Source organism: Callithrix jacchus, chromosome 9, assembly GCF_049354715.1.
Source record: "Callithrix jacchus isolate 240 chromosome 9, calJac240_pri, whole genome shotgun sequence".
Lineage (NCBI taxonomy): Eukaryota > Metazoa > Chordata > Mammalia > Primates > Cebidae > Callithrix > Callithrix jacchus.
Window position 1 is genome coordinate 24,287,174 of NC_133510.1, and position 16,678 is coordinate 24,303,851.

Below are 16,678 nucleotides of genomic sequence, written 5' to 3' on the forward strand. Positions count from 1 at the left end.
GAAAACGCAAAACAAAACGCAGATTACTGTTATTTTTTACGCATATTTTGAAGTTATTTTATTCTTAAGGAAAACTGTTTTCTTTCAATAGATAAAAAAATAGAATTCTTAAAGGGAATAATTTTATTATTTAAAGTATGATTCTACTTGCTAGTGACCAATTACGAACATAAAAAATGATTTTGTCTCAAGAACCCTACTGCCCCAGGCGAAGTCCCCTGTTACAAAAGCTGCTGTGCCATCTAGTGGCTTTATGAGATTACTGCACTTCTGTTCTTAGTGTACTGCAAAGTATCTATGTGGAGCTTGGAGCTGTTCCAGGCCGAGGCAACCGGACCAGAACGCTCAAGTTTCATGTCTACCACTCGTGGGCTGACTAGCTATTTTATCAGAATTCGTTCAAAATTCAGCTTAAATTAGTTAGTACATAAGAACAAACTTGAAACATTATCTGGCTCCTAATACACCTTAGGCATATATTAAGCATTCACCATGATCATTATAAATGGAAACACTATGACTTCAAACTTCCAGTATCGGCATAAAGCAGGGTTTCTACACATGTCTGTTTCTACATAATATATCTTATTTAGATTTTTTTTGAAAGCCTTTTTAAAATTCCATTTGACAAGTGATTATTAAGCACCTACTACTGTGGTGGACATGAGAGTTAAAATACTGAGCAAATTCCACATGGCAGTTGGCCTTGCAGAATTCATGGTTTATTTGTAAGACAAACAAGAAGATGAATTCATATGGTGCGGTTATAACAGGAAAACTGTAGGGTGTTATGGAAGCATATCAAAGATATGCTCCTGTATTCAAACCTTTAACTGATTATCAAAATTCTAACTCCGTAGGCTACATTCATCTTGGATAGTTATATAAATATGTGTAAAATAAAACTATCAGTTATCCGTGTTTTGCTTTGGTTTTTCAGCACAGTTTCAACTTTTTTCTCTGGAAAAGGGAATATGTCAGCTGCAAATTTCACATAATTGTAGGGATTCAATAAAAGTATTTTTTAAAAGGCTAAAATGCCATTGAACTCTTAAGGTGGTATATTCAGTATTCAACTATTTAAAAATTGCATTACACTAATATAGAAAATTTTTTAAGCTTGCTGTCAACTTTCATAATTTTATTAGATTTTTACACAGGAAAATTTATTATAACTGATATTAAAACACAAATGATTTTCAGGGAAAAATGTTGGAAAATATATGACCTGTAAGTTGCTGATGATGGTGTAAACTGGTCTCATTTAACCTTTGGAAAGAAGCTTGACAGTACTTATTGTGGAGGGAGGGAGATTTTAAAGAAATAATCTTGGAGGGGGATTTCCAAGATGGCGCGGTAGGAACAACTCAGGATTGCAGCTCTCAGTGAAGGTGCAGAGGGTGAGTCCTAGCCATATTTCCAGGCGGATCTTTGTTGCCCACAGAATGGGGAAATTCCCAGGTGCAGGAGAGACAAGGGACACCAGCGCAGCCCTTTAGGTTTGTGCAGCCATGTTAGCCGGTGCCACAGCACAGCGGCACCGGGCACAAAATGCACTGGTCTGGGTGCCCTGTTAAACCAGCAATCTGAGATTTAGGAGGGCAGATTAGCATATCCATCTGATTAAATGGGACTCAGACAGTGAGCCAGACCAGGAGATTCCCAGAAAATGACATTTGAGCCAGTGTAGTGGGACGCTGCACAAGAAATCACACAGATCCTGGTGCCCTATCAGCAGGTGACCAAAACACCTGGGAGAGAGTCAACCGTTCAACTTAAAAAAAGAAGAGAAAAAGGGCTCTGAGGCAGGGAGCCAGGTGATCAGGCTCAGGGGGGTCCCACCCCCACAGAGATAAAAAAATGGCGATTCAAAATGCTTGGAGTTGAGAGTTTCACTGTGGGCACAGCTGAATCCAGGATGGTGCAGCTCAGTGGGGGAGGGGATCCGACACTACCAAGGCATTCCGCCCCTACTGAGGTACCCTCCCATTGCTGACACAGCCTGCCATTGCTGAGGCAACCCATCATAACAGAGAGACTCCACCAACAGGGGCGGAGCCCATGGGCAACAGGGCGGAGCCTATGGCAACAGTGCAGAGCCCACAACAGTAGGGCGGAGCCCACAGCAACAGGGCGGAGCTCACGACTGCAGGGCGGACCCCGTGGTAGCAGGGCAGAGCCTCGGCAGGCAAATAGTGACTAGACTGCCTCCTAGCTGGGCATGACAGTGCAGTGGATACTCATAAAGAAAGCCCTAACTCCCCAAGACAGAGCATCTCAGGGAAAAAATGGGTTTTATCAGTTCTGCTGCAGCAGACCTAAACTCACCTGCCTAACAGCCCTGAATGAACAATAGAGCTCACAGCTCAGCACTTGGGCTCCTATAAAGTACATTCTGTCTCCTCAAGCAGCTCCCTGACCCCTGTATAACCAAACAGTCACCTCAAAAAGGACTGATCAGACTGATATTTGGCGGGCATCATTCTGGGACAAAGATAGCAGAAGAAGAAACTGGTAGTATCTCTCACTGTTCAACAGATGCTACAGGTGTGCCCAAGACAAGCAGGGCCTAGAGTGAACTTCAGCAGTCATACAGCAGAGGGGCTAGACTGTTAGAAGGAAAACTAAGTGACAGAAACACTTCATCATCAACAATCTGAAAGTCCATTCAGAGACCCAATTGACGAGTCAGCAACTACTCAGATGACAGATGGATAAATCCACAAAGATGGGAAGAAACCAGCACAAAAAAAAGGGAAACAACTGAAACCAAAACACCTCACCTCCTAGAAAAAAACAAAACTCCTCAACAGCAAGGAAACAAAGCAGGATGGAGAATGAATGTGATGAAATGATGGAATCAGACTACAGAAGGTGGACAATGAGAAACTTCCATGAGCTAAAAGAACATGTTCTAAATCAATGCAAAGACACTAAGAACCTTGAAAAAAGATTTGAAAAAAGATTCAAGGAAATGATAACAAGAATGGACAACTTAGAGAGGAATATAAATGAATTGAAGGAGCTGAAAAACACAACACGAGAACTTCGCGAAGCATGCATAAGTTTCAACAGCCAAATTGACAAAGCAGAAGAAAGAATATCAGAAGTCGAAGATCAACTCAATGAAATAAAACAAGAAACAAAGATTAGAGAAAAAAATGCAAAAAGGAATGAACAAAATCTCCAAGAAATGTGGGACTATGAGAAGAGACCTAACCTACGTTTGATAGGTGTACCAGAATGTGACGAAGAGAATGAATCAAAGCTGGAAAATATTCTTCAGGATATTATCCAAGAAAATTTACCCAACCTAGCAAAGCAGGCCTATATTCGAGTCCAGAAAATACAGAGAACACCACAAAGATATTCCACAAGAAGAGCAACCCCAAGGCACAACATAGTCAGATTCACCAGGGTTGAAATGAAGGAGAAAATACTAAGGGCAGCCAGAGAGAAAGGTCGGGTCACCCATAAAGGGAAGCCCATCAGACTCACAGCAGATCTCTTGGCAGAAACTCTACAAGCCAGAAGAGAGTGGGGGCCAATATTCAACAACCTTAAAGAAAAAATCCTTCAACCCAGAATTTCATATCCAGCCAAACCGAGCTTCAGAAGTGAAGGAAAAATAAAATCCTTTGCAAACAAGCAAGTACTCAGAGATTTTGTCACCACCAGGCCTGCTTTACAAGAGCTCCTGAAAGAGGCACTATACATAGAAAGGAACAACCAGTACCAGCCATTCTAAAAACATACCAAATGCTAAAGAGCATCAACAAAATGAAGAATCTACATCAAATAATGGGCAAAACAGCCAGCTAGCATCAAAATGGCAGTATCAAATTCACACATAATAATATTAACCCTAAATGTAAATGGGCTAAATGCACCAATCAAGAGATACAGACTGGCAAATTGGATAAAAAACCAAAACCCATCAGTGTGCTCTATCCAAGAAACCCATCTCACATGCAAGGATACACAAATGCTCAAAATAAAGGGATGGAGGAAGATTTACCAAGCAAAAGAGAGCAAAATAAAAAGCAGGAGTTGCAATTCTCATCTCTGATAAAATAGACTTTAAGCAACAAAGATCAAAAGAGACAAAGAAGGTCATTATATAATCGTAGAAGGATTGATACAACAAGAAGAGCTAATGATCCTAAATATATATAGACCCATAAAGAAGCACGCAGATATATAAGGCGAGTTCTTAATGACATACAAAAAGCCTTAGACTCCTACACAATAATAGTGGGAGACTTTAACACTCCACTGTCAATATTAGACAGATCAACCAGAAAAAAAATTAACAAGGATATCCAGGGCTTGAACTCAGACCTGAAACAAGCAAACCTGATAGACATTTACAGAACTCTCCACCCTAAATCCACAGAATATACATTCTTCTCAGCACCACATCACACCTACTCTAAAATTGACTGCATAATTGGAAGTAAAGCACTCTTCAGCAAATGCAAAACAACTGAAATCATAACAAACAGTCCCTCAGACCATAGTGCAATCAAGTTAGAACTCAGAATTCAGAAACTAACTCAGAACTGCACAGCTTCATGGAAACTGAACAACTGGCCCTTGAATTTTGAATGGATAAACAATGAAATGAAGGCAGAAATAAAAAGTTCTTCGAAACCAATGAGAATGAAGACAGAACATACCAGAATCTCTGGGACTCATTTAAAGCAGTCTTTAGAGGAAAATATATAGCATTAAGTACCCACATGAGAAGAGTGAAGAGATCCAAAATTGACACCCTATCATCAAAATTGAAAGAGCTAGAGGAGTAAGATCAAAAAAACTCAAAACCTAGCAGAAGACAAGAAATAACTAAGATCAAAGCAGAACTGAAGGAGATAGAGACACAAAAATCCCTTCAAAAAATCAATAAATCCAAGAGCTGGTATTTGAAAAAATCAACAAAATAGACCACTAGCCAAACTGGTAAAAAAGAAAAGAGAGAACAACCAAATAGATGCAATAAAAAATAATAAAGGGGAAATCACCACAGATTCCACAGATATTCAAACCATCATCAGAGAATATTACAAACAACTCTATGCACATAAACTAGTAAACCTGGAAGAAATGAATAAATTCCTGGACACTGGTGGCCACCCAAGCCTAAACCAGGAGGAAGCTGAAACTATGAATAGACCAATAACAAGGTGTGAAGTCAAGGCAGCAATTAAGAGCCTACAACGCAAAAAAAGCCCAGGTCCAGATGGGTTCACAGCAGAATTCTACAAGACACACAAAGAGGAGCTGATACCATTCCTTCTGAAACTATTCCAAATAATCCAAAAAGAGGGAATCCTTCCTAAATTATTTTATGAGACCAACATCATCCTGATACCAAAACCTGGCAGAGACTCAACAAGAAAAGAAAACTTCAGGCCAATATCCATGATAAACATAGATGCAAAAATCTTCAATAAAATACTGGCAAGCCGATTGCTACAGCACATCAAAAAACTTATCCATCATGATCAAGTAGGATTCATTCTGGGAATGCAAGGCTGGTTCAAGATACACAAGTCTATAAACATAATTCACCACATAAACAGAACCAAAAACAAAAACCACATGATTATCTCAATTGATGCAGAGAAGCCATTTGACAAAATACAACAGCCCTTTATGCTAAAGACCCTCAATAAACTCGGTATCCATGGAACGTATCTCAAAGTAATAAAAGCTATTTATGACAAACCAACAGCCAATAGCATAATGAATGGGCAGAAACTGGAAGCATTTCCTTTGAAATCTGGCACTAGACAAGGATGCCCTCTTTCACCATTCCTATTCAATATAGTACTGGAAGTTCTAGCCAGAGAAATCAGGTGTGAAAAAACAATAAAGGGTATTCAAATAGGAAAGGTGGAAGCCAAATTGTCTCTATTTGCAGACGACATGATAGTATACCTAGAAGACCCCATCGCCTCAGCCCAAAAACTCCTGAAACTGATAAGCAACTTCAGCAAAGTCTCAGGATATAAAATCAATGTGCAAAAATCACAAGCATTCGTCTACACCAATAACAGACTTAAAGAAAGCCAAATCAAGAACGAACTGCCATTCACAATTGCTACAAAAAGAATAAAATACCTTGGAATACAACTCACAAGGAATGTAAGAGACCTCTTCAAGGAGAACTACAAGCCACTGCTCAACGAAATAAGAGAGGACACAAACAGATGGAGAAACATTCCATGTTGATGGTTAGGAAGAATTAATATCATGAAAATGGCTATACTTCCCAAAGTAATTAACAGAATCAATGCTATCCCCATCAAGCTACCATTGACTTTCTTCACAGAACTGGAAAAAGCCACCATGAGCTTCATATGGAACCAAAAGAGAGACCGCATAGCCAAGTCAATTCTAAGCAAAAAGAACACAGCGGGGGGCATCACACTACCGGATTTCAAACTATACTACAAGGCTACAGTAATCAAAACAGCATGGTACTGGTACCAAAACAGACATATAGACCAATGGAACAAAACAGAGGCACCGGAGGCAACACAACATATCTACAACTATACAATCTTTGATAAACCTGACAAAAACAAGCAATGGGGAAAGGATTCCCTATTTAACAAATGGTGTTGGGAAAACTGGCTAGCCATGTGCAGAAAGCAGAAACTGGACCCCTTCCTGACACCTTACACTAAAATAAACTCCAGATGGATTAAAGACTTAAACATAAGACCTGGCACCATAAAAACCCTAGAAGGAAATCTAGGCAAAGCTATTCAGGACATAGGAGTAGGCAAGGACTTCATGAACAAAACACCAAAAGCATTGGCAACAAAAGCCAAAATAGACAAATGGGACCTAATCAAACTCCACAGCTTCTGCACGGCAAAAGAAACAGTCACTAGAGTGAATCGGCAACCAACAGGATGGGAAAAAATTTTTGCAGTTTACCCATCTGACAAAGGGTTGATATCCAGAATTTACAAAGAACGCAAACAGATTTACAGGAAAAAAACAAACAAGCCCATTCAAAAATGGGCAAAGGATATGAACAGACACTTTACAAAAGAAGACATACATGAATCCAACAAACATATAAAAAAATGCTCATCATCACTGGTCGTTAGAGAGATGCAAATCAAAACCATATTGAGATGCCATCTCATGCCAGTTAGAATGGCGATCATCAAAAAATCTGGAGACAACAGATGCTGGAGAGGATGTGGAGAAATAGAAACACTTTTACACTGTTGGTGGGAGTGTAAATTAGTTAAACCATTGTGGAAGACAGTGTGGCCATTCCTCAAGGCCTTAGAAATAGAAATTCCATTGGACCCAGCAATCCCATTACTGGGTATATATCCAAAAAACTATAAATTTTTCTACTGTAAGGACACATGCACACGAATGTTCATTGCAGCACTGTTTACAATAGCAGAGACCTGAAACCAACCCAAATGCCCATCGATGATAGACTGGACTGGGAAAATGTGGCACATATACACCATGGAATATTATGCAGCAATCCAAAACAATGAGTTCGTGTCTTTTGCAGGGACATGGATGAATCTGGAGAGCATCATTCTCAGCAAACTGACACAAGAACAGAAAATGAAATACCACATATTCTCACTCATAGGCAAGTAGAAATATAGGAAGTATTTATTTTCTTTATGTTTTTCTATAATTTCGGATCCTCCTTCCCCCACTTCTTCCTTTCCTTCCTCCCTTCCTCCTTCCCTCCCTTCCGTCCTCTATTTTCTCCTTCCTTCTTTCCTTCCTTCCTTCCTTCCTTTTTCTTTCCTTCCTTCCTTCCTTTCTTCCTTCCTTCCTTCCTTCCTTCCTTCCTTCCTTCCTTCCTTCCTTCCTTCCTTCCCTCCCTCCCTCCCTCCCTGCTTCCTTCCTTTCTTCCTTCCTTCCTTCCTTGCTTCCTTCCTTCCTTCTCTCCTTCCTTCCTTTTCTTTCCAAGTCTCACTTTGTCACCCAGGCTGGAGTGCAGTGGTGCGATGTAAGCCTCGGCCTCCCAGGATCAAGTGATTCTCCTGCCTCAACCTCCTAATTAGCTGAGATTACAGGCTCGTGCCACCATGCCTGGCTAATTTTTGTATTTTTGGTAGAGAAAGGGTTTTGCCACGTTGGCCAGGCTGATCTCAAACTCCGGACCTCAGGTGATCTGCTGGCCTCGGCTTCCCAAAGTGCTGGGATTACCTATGTAAGCCACCACATCAGACCGATTTTGAATTTTTTTATAATGAAGCTTTTATTTTTTTTAAAAAGTGTTTTCTTTAAATAGATACAAATATATAAATTTTTTTTGAGATGGAGTTTTGCTCTTGTTACCCAGGTTGGAGTGCAATGGCATGATCTCGGCTCACCATAACCTCTGCCTCCTGGGTTCAGACAATTCTCCTGCCTCAGCTTCCCTAGTAGCTGGGATTACAGGCATGCACCACCATGCCCAGCTATTTTTTTTGTATTTTTAGTAGAGATGGGGTTTCACCATGTTGACCAGGATGGTCTTGATCTCTTGACCTCGTGATCCACCCACCTCAGCCTTCAAAGTGCTGGGATCAAATATATAATTCTTAAAGGAATAATTTTATTATGTAAAGCATGACTCTATTTTCTAGTGGCCAATTACAAATATAAAAAAAGAGGGGTTTTTTACTTAATTTTTTTTTATTATACTTTAAGTTCTGGGATACATGTGCAGAACATGCAGGTTTGTTACATAAGTAAACTCATGCCATGGTGGTTTGCTACACCTTTCAACTTGTCATCCACCTTAGATATTTCTCCTACTGCTATCCCTCTCTTATGCCCCCACCCTCCAACAGGCCCCTGTGTGTGGTGTTCCCCAACCTGTGACCATGTGTTCTCATTATTCAACTCCCACTTATGAGAGAAAACATGCAATATTTGGCTTTCTGTTACTGGTTTTAGTTTGCCGAGAATGATGGTTTCCAGCTTCATCCATGTCCCTGCAAAGGATATAAACTCATCATTTTTTATGGCTGCATAGTATTCCATGGTATATATCTATGCCACATTTTCTTTCTCCAGTCTGTCATTGATGGGGATTTGGGTGGTTCCAAGTTTTTGCTATTGTAAATAGTGCTGCAAGAAACATATATGTGCATGTGTCTTTATAGCAGAATGATTTATAATCCTTTGGTAAACCCAGTAATGCGATTGCTGGGTCAAATAGTATTTCTGGTTCTAGATCCTTGAAGAATTGCCACACTGTCTTCCACAATGGTTAAACTAATTTGCACTCCTACCAACAGTGTAAAAGCATTCCTATTTCTCCAAATCCTCTCTAACATCTGTTGTCTCCTGATTTTTTTAATGATCACCATTCTAACTGGCATGAGATGGTATCTCATTGTGGTTTTGATTTGCATTTCTCTAATTACCAGTGATAATGAGCTTTTATCATGTTTGTTGGTCACACAAATGTCTTCTTCTGAGAAGTGTCTGATCATACTCCTAGCCCACTTTTTCATGGGGTTGTTTTTTTCTTGTAAATTGATTAAAGTTCCTTCTAGATTCTGGATATCAGCCTTTTGTCAGATTAGCCTTTTCAGCATCTATTGAGATTGCAGAGATTTTCTCCCATTCTGTAGGTTGCTTGCTCACTCTGTTGATAATTTCTTTTGCTGTGCAGAAGCTCTTTAGTTTAATTAGATCTCATGTGTCAATTTTGGGTTTTTTTGCCATTGCTTTTGGTGTTTTAGTCACAAAGTCTTTGCCCATGCCTATGTCCTGAATGATATGCTTAGGTTTTCTTCTAGGGATTTTATGGTTTTAGGTCTTATGTTTAAGTCTTTAATCTAGCTTGAGTTAATTTTAGTATTCGGTATTAGGAAGGAGTCCAGTTTCAGTTTTCTGCATATGGCTAGTCAATTTTCCTATCATCATTTATTAAATAGGGAATCCTCTCCCTATTGCTTGTTTTTGTCAGATTTGTCAAGGATCAGATGGTTGTAGATGTGTGGCATTATTTCTGAGAACTTTCTTCTGTTCCACTAGTCTATTTGTCTGTTTTGGTACCAGTACCACGCTATTTTTGTAACTGTACCCTTGTGGTAGTTTGAAGTCAGGTAGGGTGATGCCTCCAGCTTTGTTCTTTCTGCTTAGGATTGTTTTGGCTATATAAGATCTTTTTTGGTTCATATAAAATTTAAAATCATTTCTTTCTAATTCTGTGAAGAAAGTCAATGGTAGATTGATGGAGACAGAGTTGAATCTATAAATTACTTTAAGAAGTATTGCCATTTTCATATGATTCTTCCTATCCATGAGCATGGAATGTTTTTGCATTTGTTTGTGTCCTTTCTTATTCCCGTGTGTAATGGTTTGTAGTTCTCCTTGAAGAGGTCCTTCACATCCCTTATGAGTTGTATTCCTAGGTATTTTATTCTCTTCATAGCAATTGTGAATCAGCGTTTACTCATGATTTGGCTCTCTATTATTGGTGTGTAGAAATGCCTGTTATTTTTGCACATTGATTTTGTATCCGGAGACTTTGCTGAAGGTGCTTATCAGCTTAAGGAGATGAGGTTTTCTAAATATACTGTCATGTCACCTGCACACAGAGACAATTTGACTTCCTTTCTTCCTATTTGAATGCACTTTATTTCCTTTTCTTGCCCAATTGCTTTGGCCAAAACTTTTAATACTATGTTGAATAGGAGTGGTGAGAGCGGGCATCCTTGTCTTGTGCCAGTTTTCAAAGGGAAAGCTTCCAGCATTTGCCCATTCAGTATGAAATTGGCTATGGATTTCTCATAAACAGCTGTTACTATTTTGAGATACATTTCATCAGTACTTAGTTTATTGAGATCTTTTAGCATGAAGGGGTGTTGAATTTTATCAAAGGACTTTTGTGCATCTATTGAGATAATAATGTGGTTTTTGTCATTGGTTTTGTTAATGTGATAGATTACATTTATTGATTTGCATATGTTGGACGAACCTTGCATCCCAGGGATGAAGCTGACTTCATGTCATTGGATAAATTCTTTGATGTGCTGCTAGATTCGGTTTGCCAGTATAGTATTGAGGATTTTCACATCAATATTCTTCAGGGATATTGGCCTGAAATTTTGTTGTTGTATCTCTACCAGGTTTTGGTATCAGAATGATGCTGCCCTCATAAAATGCGTTAGGGAGGAGTCCTTCTTCTATTGTTTGCAATCGTTTCAGAAAAAATGTCATCAGCTCCTCTTTGTACCTCTGGTAGGATTTGGCTATAAATCCATTTGGTCCTGGGCTTTTTTTGGTTGGTAGGCTATAAATCACTGCTTCAATTTCAGAACTTGTTAGTAGTCGATTCAAGGATTTGACTTCTTCCTGGTTTAGTCTTGGGAAGCTGTATGTATCCAGGAATTTACCCATTTCTTCTAGGTTTTCTGGCTTACTTGCATAGACATGTTTAGTGTTCTCTAATGGTAACTTGTATTTCTGTGGGATCAGTGATAATATTCCCTTTATCATTTTTGATTGTGTCTATTTGATTCTTTTCTCTTTTCTTCTCTATTAGTCTAGCTAGTGGTCTATCTATTTTGTTCTTCTTTTAAAGAAACAGCTCCTGGAATCATAGATTTTTTTCAAGGGATTTTCATGTCTCAAAATCCTTCAGTTCTTCTCTGATCTTAGTTATTTCTTGTCTTCTGCTAGCTTCTGAATTTGTTTACTCTTGCTTCTCTAGTTCTTTTAATTGTAATGTCAGGGTGTTGATTTTAGATCTTTCCCAGTTTTTTCTGTGGGCATTTAGGGCTATAAATATCCCTGTAAACACTGCTTTAGCTGTATTCTACAGATTCTGGTACATTGTGTTTTTGTTCTCATTGGTTTCAAAGAATTTCTTGATTTCTGCCTTAATTTCATTTCTTACCCAGTAGTCATTCAGGAGCAGGTTGCTCAGTTACCGTGTAATTGTGCAGTTTTGAGTGAATTTCTAATTCTGAGTCTGAGTTCTAATTTGATTGCACCGTGGTCTGAGAGACTATTTGTTATAATATCCATTCTTTTGCATTTGCTGAAGAGTGTTTTACTTCGAATTATGTGGTCAATTTTAGAATAAGTGCAATGTGGTGCTGAGAAGAATGTATATTCTGTGGATTTGGGTTGAACATTTCTGTAGATGTCTATAGTCTCCCACTATTATTGTGTGGGAGTCTCAGTCTCTTTGTAGATCTCTAAGAACTTGCTTTATAAATCTGGCTGCTCCTATATTGGGTGCATATATAGTTAGGATAGGGAGCTCTTTTTGTTCATTGATCCCTATACCATTATGCAATGCCCTTCTTTGTCTCTTTTGATCTTTGTTGGTTTAAAGTCTGTTCTTTAACAGAGACTAGAATTGCAATTCCTGCTTTACTTCCTTTTCATTTGCTTGGTAAATATTCCTCCATCCATTTATTTTGAGCCTATGTGTGTTTGTGCATATGAGATGGGTCTCCCAATTACAGCACACCAATGGGTCTGACTCTATCCAATTCACCAGTCTGTGTCTTTTAATTGGGGTATTTAGCAAGTTTACATTTGAGGTTAATTTTGTTATGTGTTAATTTGATCCTGTCATTACAATGCTAGCTGGTTATTTTGCCCATTAGTTGAGGCAGTTTCTTTATAGTGTTGATTGTCTTTAGAATTTGATATGTTTTTGCAGTGGCTGGTACCAGTTTGTCATCCTGTCTATATTTAGTGCTTCCTTCAGGAGCTCTTCTAAGGCAGGTCTCATTGTGACAAAATTTTCTCAGCATTCGCTTGTCTGCAGAGGATTTTATTACTCCTTCGTTTATGAATCTTGGTTTTGCTGGATGAGAAATTCTGGGTTGAAAATTCTCTAAGAGTGTTGAATATTGGCCCCCACTCTCTTCTTGTAGGGTTTATTCTGAGAGATCCACTGTTAGTCTGATAGATTTCCCATTGTGGGTAACCTGACCTTTCTCTCTGGCTGCCCTTAACATTTTTTCCCCTCATTTCAATCTTGGTGAAGCTGATGATTATGTGTCTTGGGGTTGCTCTTCTTGAGGAGTATCTCTGTGGTGTTCTCTGTATTTCCTGAATTTGAGTGTTGGCATGTCTTGCTAGGTTGGGGAAGTTCTCTTGGATAATATCCTGAAGAGTGTTTTCCAACTTGGTTCCATTCTCCCCAACAGTTTCAGGTACACTAGTCATACATAGGTTTGGTCTTTTCACATAGTCCCATATTTATTGGAGGCTTTGTTTGTTCCTTTTTATTCTTTTTTCTCTAGTCTTGTCTTTATGCTTCATTTCATTAAGTTGATCTTCAGTCTCTGATATCCTTTCTTCCACTTGATCCATTTGGCTACTAATACTTGTGTATGCTTCACAAAGTTCTCGTGCTATGTTTTTTGGTTCCATCAGGTGATTTATGTTCTTCTCTAAACTGGTTATTCTAGTTAGCAATTCCTTTAACCTTTTTTCAAGGTTCTTGGCTACGTAGCATTGGGTTAGAACATGCTCCTTTAGCTCAGAGGAGTTTGTTATTACCCACCTTCTGAAGCCTGCTTCTGTCAATTCCTCAAACTCATTCTTCATCCAGTTTTGTTCCCTTGCTGGAGAGGAGTTGTAATCCTTTGGAGGAAAAGAGGCATTCTGTTTTTAGAAATTTTCGCATTTTTGCATGAGTTTTTTCCTCTATTTCTTGAATTTATCTACCTCTGGTCTTTGATGTTGGTGACCTTCAGATGGGGTTTATGTGTGGATGTCCTTTTTGTTGATGTTGATGCTATTCCTTCCTGTTTGTTAGTTTTCCTTCTAACAGTCAGGCCCCTCTGCAGTAGGTCTGCTGGGGTTTGCTGGAGGTCCACTCCAAACCCTGTTTGCCTGGGGATCACCAGTGAAGGATGCAGAACATCAAAGATTGCTGCCTGTTCCTTCCTCTGGAAATTTTGTCTCAGAGGGGCACCCTTAGCTGGAGCTCTCCTGTATAAGCAGTCTGTCAACCCCTGCTAGGAGGTGCCTCCCAGTCAGGAGGCACAGGGGTCAGGGACCCACTTGTCTCTTAGCAGAGCTTGAGCACTGTTCTGGGAGAGCTACTTCTATCTTCAGAGCTGGCAGGCAGGACCATTTAACTCTGCTGAAGCTGTGCTTGCAGCCACCCCTTCCCCCAGGTGCTCTGTCCTAGGGAGATGGGAGTTTGATCCATAAGCCCCTGACTGGGGCTGCTGCCTTTCTTTCAGAGATACACTGCCCAAAGAGGAAGAATCTAGAGAGGCAGTCTGGCTACAGTGGTTTTGCCAAGTTGTGGTGGGCTCTGCCCAGTTCAAACATCCCAGTGTCTTTATTTACACTATGAGAGGAAATCCACTTACTCAAGCCTTAGTAATGGTGGATGTCCCTGCCCCCACCAAGCTCCAGCAGTCCAGGTTGATTTCAGACTGCTGTTCTGGCAACGAGAGTTTCAAGCTAGTTGATCTTAGCTTGCTGGGCTCTGTGGGGGTGGGATTCTCTGATCTAGATGGCTTGGCTCCCTGGCTTCAGTTCCCTTTCCAGGGCAGTGAATGGTTCTGTCTCTCTGGCATTCCAGGTGCCACTTGAGTATGAAAAAAACCTCCCACAGTTAGCTTGGTGTCTGCCCAAACATCTGCCCAGTTTGTGCTTGAAACTCAGGGCCCTGGTGGTGTAGGCACCCTAGGGAATCTTTTGGTCTGCAGCTTGCGAAGACCATGGGAAAAGCATAGTATCTGGGCCAGAATGCACTGTTACTCATGCACAGTCCGTCATGGCTTCCCATGCCTAGGGGAAAGAGTTCCTTAGCCCCTTGCACTTCCAGGGTGAAGCCACACACCACCCTGCTTCTGCTCACCCTCAGTGGACTGCACCCACTGTCTAACCAGTCCTAGTGAGATGAGCTGGGTACCTCAGTTGGAAATCCAGAAATCACCTGCTTTCTGCATTGATCTCACCGAGAGCTAGCTGCAGACCGGAGCTGCTCCTATTTGGCCATCTTGCCAGCCACCAAAAAAAATGAGTTTATTTCAAGAACCCTTCCTGCCTCAGTCTTAAAGTCCCTTGTTCCAAAAGCGGCAGTGCCATCTAGTGATTGTATGAGATTACTGTACTTCCGTTTAAAATATTTCATCGTCAAAGGACATTAAAAAATAATATCTTTGTCAGATGGGTAGATTGCAAAAAGTTTTCCATTCTGTTGGTTGCCGGCTCACTCAAAGATTGTTTCTTTGGCTATGCAGAAATTCTTAAGTTTAATTAGATCCCATTTGTCTATTTTGGCTTTTGTTGCCATTGCTTTTGGTGTTTTAGTAATAAAGTCCTTGCCTGTAATATCCAGAATCTACAAAGAACTAAAACTAAAGTATACAAGAAAAAAACAAGCCCATTCAAAAGTGAGTGAAGAATATGAACAGACACTTTTCAAAAGAAGACATTTATGAGGCCAACAAACATATGAAAAAATGCTCATCATTACTTGTCATTAGAGAAAGGCAAATCAAAACCACATTGAAATACTATCTCATGCCAGTTAGAATGGTGATCATTAAAAATCTGGAGACAACAGATGCTGGAGAAAATGTGGAGAAATAGGAACACTTTTACATTGTTGGTGGGAGTGTAAATTAGTGCAACCATTGTGGAAGACAGTGTGGCGATTCCTCAGGGACCTAGAAATAGAAATTCCATGTGACCCAGCAATCCCATTTGTGGGTATATATCCAAAGGATTATAAATCGTTCTATTATAAAGACACTTGGAAATTTTGAAAAAGGATAAAATGGAAGCTCTAAAACTAAAATCCATAGTAATTAAAATTAATTTCACAGAAGAAACAGAGGAAATAATTTTTAATCTGATAATACGTATTCTCAGCATTTCCCCCCAAAACGACCAGTCTAACAAGTAAACAAAGCTGGAATGAACATCATAGTTAATAGCATTTAAAAACTTTCCCTATGACATTGGGAACAAGAAAGACAAGGTACTCACTGTTATTACTTCTACTTAGCATCATTGCTCATGATGTTAACAGATACAATATGATTTTTAGGTTATAAAAATTTGAAAAGAAAAATATAGCACATATCAATCATGGATATAATTCTGTTTATAGAAAATCCAAGAAAATCATAGATAAATTATTAGAATTAATAAAGGAGTTTATAATGTAGCTGGATACAAATTCAATATAAAAGAATCAATTGTATTTCTGTTTATCAGAAACAACTCTCTCCATGGCTGGCTTTGAGAAAGCAAGGTGCCATGTTGGGAAAGTCCTTATAGGAAGAAACTGAGGGTCACCTCTGGCTGGTAGCCACCAAGAAACTCAGGCCCTCAGCTGATGGCCCACAAGGAAGTGAATGCTGCCAGCAACGATGTGAGCCTAGAAGCAGATCCTTTCCCAGTCAAGTTTCAGATGAGATGAGAGCCACAGCCAACACCTTCACTGCAACCTTGTGAGTATCTGAAGCGTAGCAACTACCCAAGCCATGCCTAGACTCCCGGCATACAGAAATTGTGAAGTAACGATTGAGCATTGTTTTAAACCACAAAGCTTAAAATGATTTGTTATTTAACAATAGAAAACTAACACAGTATGGGTTTCATATGAGGGAAAATTGGAGAATTACTAGAAAAATCTATACAACGAGCACCTTGACCAACCAAACTTGACCCCTGTATGTCTACT